The sequence below is a fragment of the Palaemon carinicauda genome, chromosome 32 (genome assembly GCF_036898095.1).
Source record: "Palaemon carinicauda isolate YSFRI2023 chromosome 32, ASM3689809v2, whole genome shotgun sequence".
Taxonomy (NCBI): domain Eukaryota; kingdom Metazoa; phylum Arthropoda; class Malacostraca; order Decapoda; family Palaemonidae; genus Palaemon; species Palaemon carinicauda.
In genome coordinates, this window is record NC_090756.1 from 30,584,726 (window position 1) to 30,591,238 (window position 6,513).

Genomic DNA, 6,513 nt, shown 5'->3' on the forward strand with positions numbered 1-6,513 from the left:
GGAGCTTAATATATAGGCTTGGGGCTGCATATCTAAAGGCTCTGGAGCCTAAAGTGGTTATAAATCTAGGTTCCAACAGTTTGAAGCCATCTGTAACTATTCTCGCATCGACATGATTTGTTGGCTGCGTAATATGTAGCAATTCTCTTAAGTATTTTGGACGCCTGGTTCTGATAACTTGGTTGGTTATTGTACATATTTTAAATTCAATTCTTGCTTTAATCGGCTTCCAGTGTAAATCGATTAGTATAGGGGTGATCCTTTCTCTAGGTGGGACACCTTTTATCTGTCTTGCTCCTTTGCTTATTATGTTTTGTGAAATCTTGAATTTGCACTTTTGGTAAATTGTAGAAGATAGAGTTGCAGGAGTCAATCCTGGTAATAACACAGTTTATCACAAGTTTCTTTACAGAATTCTCGTCCAAGTACTTTTTTATAAACGCAATATTTCTTAGATGATAACCAGCAGTTTTTATTACATTATTCATTTGGGCATTTAGAGACAGGTTATAGTCAACAAATACACCTAGATCTGGAACTTTACTAGATATCGGCACCGAGTCATTATTTATGTTCATTTGAATATCACCTAAGTTTCTCAAGCCGTTTCTCCGGCCCACTACCATGAATCCAGTTTTGTTCTCATTTAATTTCAGTTGTTTAAATGTCATTCATTCTCTAACACTGTCAAGGATTCGGTTTAGAGTTTCAGTAGAGTCATGTATATCATTTATGGAGAAGTAAAATTGTGTGTCATCTGCAAATAATTTAGACTTCATGCCATGCCTTTGTAGCATTTTCGATATACCAATAGTATAGATGCAGAATAAGATTGGGCCAAGCACACTCCCCTGGGGTACCCCTCTGTTTAAGGGTTCATACGATGAATAAGAGTTTCCAGTTTGTACACAGTAATTTTCACAAACTAATTAGTCTTTTAGCTATTCTAAGCCTTGATCTTCAACGCCGATGGACCGTAGATCATTTAGTAGCAGTTCATGCACCACTGTATCAAAAGCAGCACTGAGATCGAGCAGCATTAGGGTACCACATTTATTTTCATCCATCATTTCTAGCATATCATTTACAACAGAGCAGATGGCTGTCTCCGTAGAGTATAGTTTTCTGTAAGCAGATTGGTTGTCAGGCAAAGCTTCTATTACTTCTAAGTGGCTGACTAGTTGTTCAAGAATTACATATTCAAGCACTTTTGAGACAAAGGATAGATTTGAAATAGGTCTATATGAGCTCAATTCCTGGTAGTCCGGTGCATTTTTCAGAACTGGGGTGCCTATAGCCATTTTCTCAGATTTATGAAACTTACATTCACCAATGCTTGATTTTGCTATTCTCATTATTATTTCGGATAGACTAGGAAAGTCTCTCTCTCCAATTACTTCAGACATTGGCATAGGTTCGATTGCGCAGTTTGTTTCTTTGCTCTCTTGATAATTCTGGTGATGTCATCTTGTGTTATGTTGTTAAATCGTATTAATTTTGTTTCTATGCCTCCTGTATCATTAATCTGATGTTGAATATTTACAAATAACCTCGTTATGTTTTCAATTTTATTTTTAAAGAATACTAGAACATTTTTTGCTAGTTCCTGGTCACTGTATCCATCAGGTAGCTTTTTTTTCTTTTACATTTCCCATTATATCATTCAGGAGACGATATAACTTATTTATGTCTGTTGCCGCTTCGAGGATCTTTCTCTTATAGTATTCAATTTTTTTTTCCTTCTTAGTAGGTACTGTAGTTATATTGACACGCAGCAGTTTTGTATTCTACCCAAGTACTTTCTGTTTTTAACCTATTCCACTTTCTTTCTTTACTCCCTTTTTCCCTCTTGTTTACCAAAGTCTCTCCATCAAACCAAGGAGATTAGTCTTTTACGGTTACAGTCTTTTCCATTGGTGGGCAAATGGTATATTCACTTTTACTCACTTTATTGTGAGTAGTCATAGGACAGTTAGCACACTTTGCTCCTAACAGACGTTGATAATCATAATCACAGGGAATGTTGAAAGCATCATTTATTTTTTTTATAACTTCTTCAATAAATATGGTAGGAGAAAAATCTTATTTATGTCTAAAGTTTATTTTCTTTACTAATGCATGTTTCTGTAGAGGTAGGCTAAAAGTAATAAGTTTGTGTACTGGGGAGATAGTACATTTCTCTTTGACTTTTATATCTGATACAATATTATTCATTTCATCACTTATAACTAAGTCTAGCGTATGCCCAGTTAAAGTAGTTGTACAGTCGACATATTCACTAGTTGGTATGATTCTAGTAACTCACTAAATGCAAAAGCGTCAGGATTTGATGAGTTATCCATCAAAAAATGAAAGTCTCCAGAGACAACTAATTTGTTTTTTCCATGGTAATCATCTCAATGAGAGCACAAGATTCTTCAAAAAAGATACTAGTTTTTGTTCTAGGAGGTTTGTAGATTGTTACAAAGGATATTCTTCTATTTTTCTGGTGTAAATTTTATTTCTATATATTCAAAGCTTGTTACACTAATTCTTTTCTACGTTTTGAGTTTTGAGTAATTTTTATGAATAAAGAGTCCGACACCCCCACCAGACCTACCTTCTCTCGGTATGTGAAAGAAGGCATGTGTAGGGGACGACATTTCAGTGATCTTTGCCTAGTCCAAGTTATTTAGCCATGTTTCAGATAATGCTAGTATACCTAAATATTTCTCATTTATTAATTCTCGAATTTGAACAGTCTTTTTACCTACATATTGTATATTTACATAGCCACAGTTTATGACATCCCTAGTAACCATGATCAGTATTTTCCGCTAGTCTTTTCAATTCCAAGTTAAAAGCATTGCAGTCTCTAGAATTTACTGTGCGATCACTTGGTCTGTTTAACTTTGTGCAGTTTATACACTTTGACTCTTGCGAATTACACTCCCTGGTGGAGTCTCTACCGGAACATTTCCCGCAGACTCTATCTTCATTCTTAGACTTGTAATCTTTTTCAGTGTCCATACCTCTGACAAAGGTAGCAGGTGATCACATGGTACCTATCAGGTATGTTTTAGATACCCAATCGTAACGAAACTTTTTCCCCATTATCATGAATAGCCTTCCGAACTTCAGGATCACATTTCCGCACAAGGTGGGTTGTTCCCCCCCCCCCTCACTTTTTCTTTCAGTTATTTTAGTAGTTGTTTTTGTTGATTTAATTATCAGCATATTTTTTTCCTTTAACTTTGTCAGCAAATGTCAGTTTCTCCGGTTTTGGGTTTATCAATGTTTGAAATGTTGCTCTAATTGATTCCATATACATGGCAAGAATGGGAACTTTCTCAGTGAGGTTAGTGGTCTGGGTGGTCGGTGCAAAGATTCCTGGCAAAATAAGACCAACCCTTTGATGACTTCATAACCAATGACGTGTACTCCCCGGTTGGCAGCAGTCACAATACATCCTGTTATGATTCGTATTTATGATTCACGATTTCATGTAGCACTTTATAGATCATAACAATATTCTTAGAAGTTAGTGGTAGTTTACTAGGTTCAGTTTTAAGTTTATAATTTAAAGGGGGAAATAGATAAAATCACTTAACCACTTTTATTTACAATATATATATTCTACACTTATGTACAGAAATATAAAGAAATAATGATAAATAAATTCATAACATTCTCTTAAGTAAATCCATTGGTGTTTCGAAACAAAATGAACAGTAATATCTTACCGAATACATATAAACACTTTTAAATCCAAGTAATAAATCCAAGAACCGTTAATCACCAATCCAGGAAACACACTGGATAAAGCAAACTTTATTGTCGAAGTAAACAATATTTGGTCATCCAAGGACCATGGAACAAACAAACAATACTTAAATCACAACTAATTAGTCACACCATCTAGTGACTGAAAACAACCATACCTTTTTAAGGATACTCACTCCATCTAGTGACTGAAAAGAAAACTACATAAAAAATATTGAATAAATATACAACGGGAACCATAAGAATCCCTTTAAAAATTTATAACTATACTAACTTAAAATCACTTTAAGGGGATGTGTTGTGACCGCCGTTAACGTGGGACACACCGTAATTGGCTATGACATCAATGGGGGGGGGGGGGGGGGCTTTATTTTCCCCCGGAACCTCTGCTGCGACTATAGTTACTCTTGGATGTTAATTTTTAAGTATCCATCACATAGTTTTTGTATAATTATTAAATGCTGCCTCTGTATGACTTAATATCGGATAAAATTTAATTTCCCTTTTTCTATTCGAAAGAAACTGTAATGGATGCCTAGAGAGGTAAACGAAATGTTCATTATTTTCTCAGGTTTCTATCTTTCGTTTTATTTATTTTGGTATCAAACTGAAATGCTTAAAGAGTATATCTCCAAATAATAATTCTTTTATTATATTCTTTTCAACTTATCTATCAGTTTAGGTAAAAAAAAAAAAAACATGCTTATTAATGCTTTTCGATTTTCATTTCTAAAACTGGTAGGTTTCACAGTTATCCGTACCTTTTCAATTCTAACTAAGACTACTGTAAAGAATTTTAAGCCTTTTTTTTACCGAGGCATTTGATAATCAACAGCATGTTTTTTTTTTTTTTTTTTTTTTTAAAGAAACGGTAAGTTGCTTACTTTTATACATTTTATCTATATAACTCCAACTGAGTTTAGCTAATCTTTTACAATATTCATAACTGCAGGTCTTCGAGAAGTAGTAAAAATAGTTCTTGGTGATTTTCACTATTACGCAATAATATGAACATGTTATGTAATCTTGTCTAATCTTGGGAGATTATCAATATACTTCCACCTGTGAGTTTAGCTAATCTTTTACAATGTCCATAACAGGAGGTCTTCGGGAATAAGTAAAAAAGTGTTTGTTGATTCTCATAATTAGACAGCAATCAAAAATTATATGAATTCGTCATAGAATCTTGTGTAATCTCGAGAGAAACTAAGTCTGGTTCACTTCGTTATCTGATTCCGCAAAGATGAAAAAATTAATGCTAATGATTTCATAGTTTCAGTCGTAGTCATTATCAAACGAAGTGGGATTTTAATAACCTTATTTTTTTAGATTGAACATTTCTTGCATAACCTAAGGAATTATCTATCGGTCGAAGCTTGGAGAAAATAGCTTGACAAAAATATTTAGAGAACATCTTCAAGAAAGGTCACCTCTAAAAATCCGTTTACGTCCGTCGCTATAGATAATTTTCTTAAAGCTCCAGTCAAGTAAACAACATTAATAACAGAATAACTTCCGTTGCTTATTATCAGTTTCATTACGACTTAAAAATATACATTAATAATTTATTATCTTTTATGATTTCTCCTCAAAACTGATAAATCCATTTTTGGGAAACCTCTTCATAGAGACACAAGCGAAGCGAAATCTCAAGAAATTTTCTAGGTTTCGAATTCATTATTGTGGAATATCCTTTGGTATGAATCTGAGAGAGAGAGAGAGAGAGAGAGAGAGAGAGAGAGAGAGAGAGAGAGAGACTGAAAACGGTTATGCAAATTATCTGACGTTAGGAAAAAGAGAAGTAATGAAGCATTTAATATTCTGTAATGGTTATTGCAAACAATAAAAAAATGGGTAGAGAGAGATATGATGAAGTTGAGAGTGGCTAATATTATCGATGACTGTGCATAAATGGCTATCTAAATGCAACAAGGATTTAGCATAGGCAGATGATGCTACTCTCTTGGCCATAGTTCCATCCTGGTTTTAGACCAGTGGGGTCTGAATCCATTAATAGAGATGTAACTAAATTTATATTAGAGCCTGGTAAAGTTTAGTAAGTTTGAAACATATTATTATTATTATTATTATTATTATTATTATTATTATTATTATTATTATTATTATTAGCAAAGCTATGATCCTATTTGCAAAAGCAAGGGCTCCAACAGGAAAAAATAGCCCAGTGAGGAAGGGAAATAAGGAAAAAATAAACTATTGGAGAAGTAATGAATAACGAATATAAAATATCCTAAAATCATTGACAACGTTAAAATAGATCGGCCATGCCATATGTAAACTTACATTCGACGTCACTCTCTTCACATCAATTGCATCTACTGTACATATTCTATATCAGTGGTTACTGAATCCCTTTATAAGGATCTAGTTAGAGTTAAAGCATGGATGTAAGTAGGTTAGGGTCTGAGCCTCCTCAACCTCTAGATATTTTCATTGATAGCGTCTCTTTAACTAGATTACTATCATTTAAAATTCTATGAGTTTCCAAAGTTGTGTTTAAACGTTCAATGATCTTTGAGAGAGTTACAAGGAGTTACAAGGATTTTGGATGCCTCAAAGACTTTTTAGTCCATTCGGGGAGATTCCATTTTCTCTTGATTAGAGCAAATTAGTTTAAACAATCAGAGAGTTTTTATGATTTTGTCTAACTGATTCATGAATTCGTTTACCGTCTTACTGTTTACTACATCCAATGGAAGTCGTTTCCATGTATATGTTGATTTGTATGTG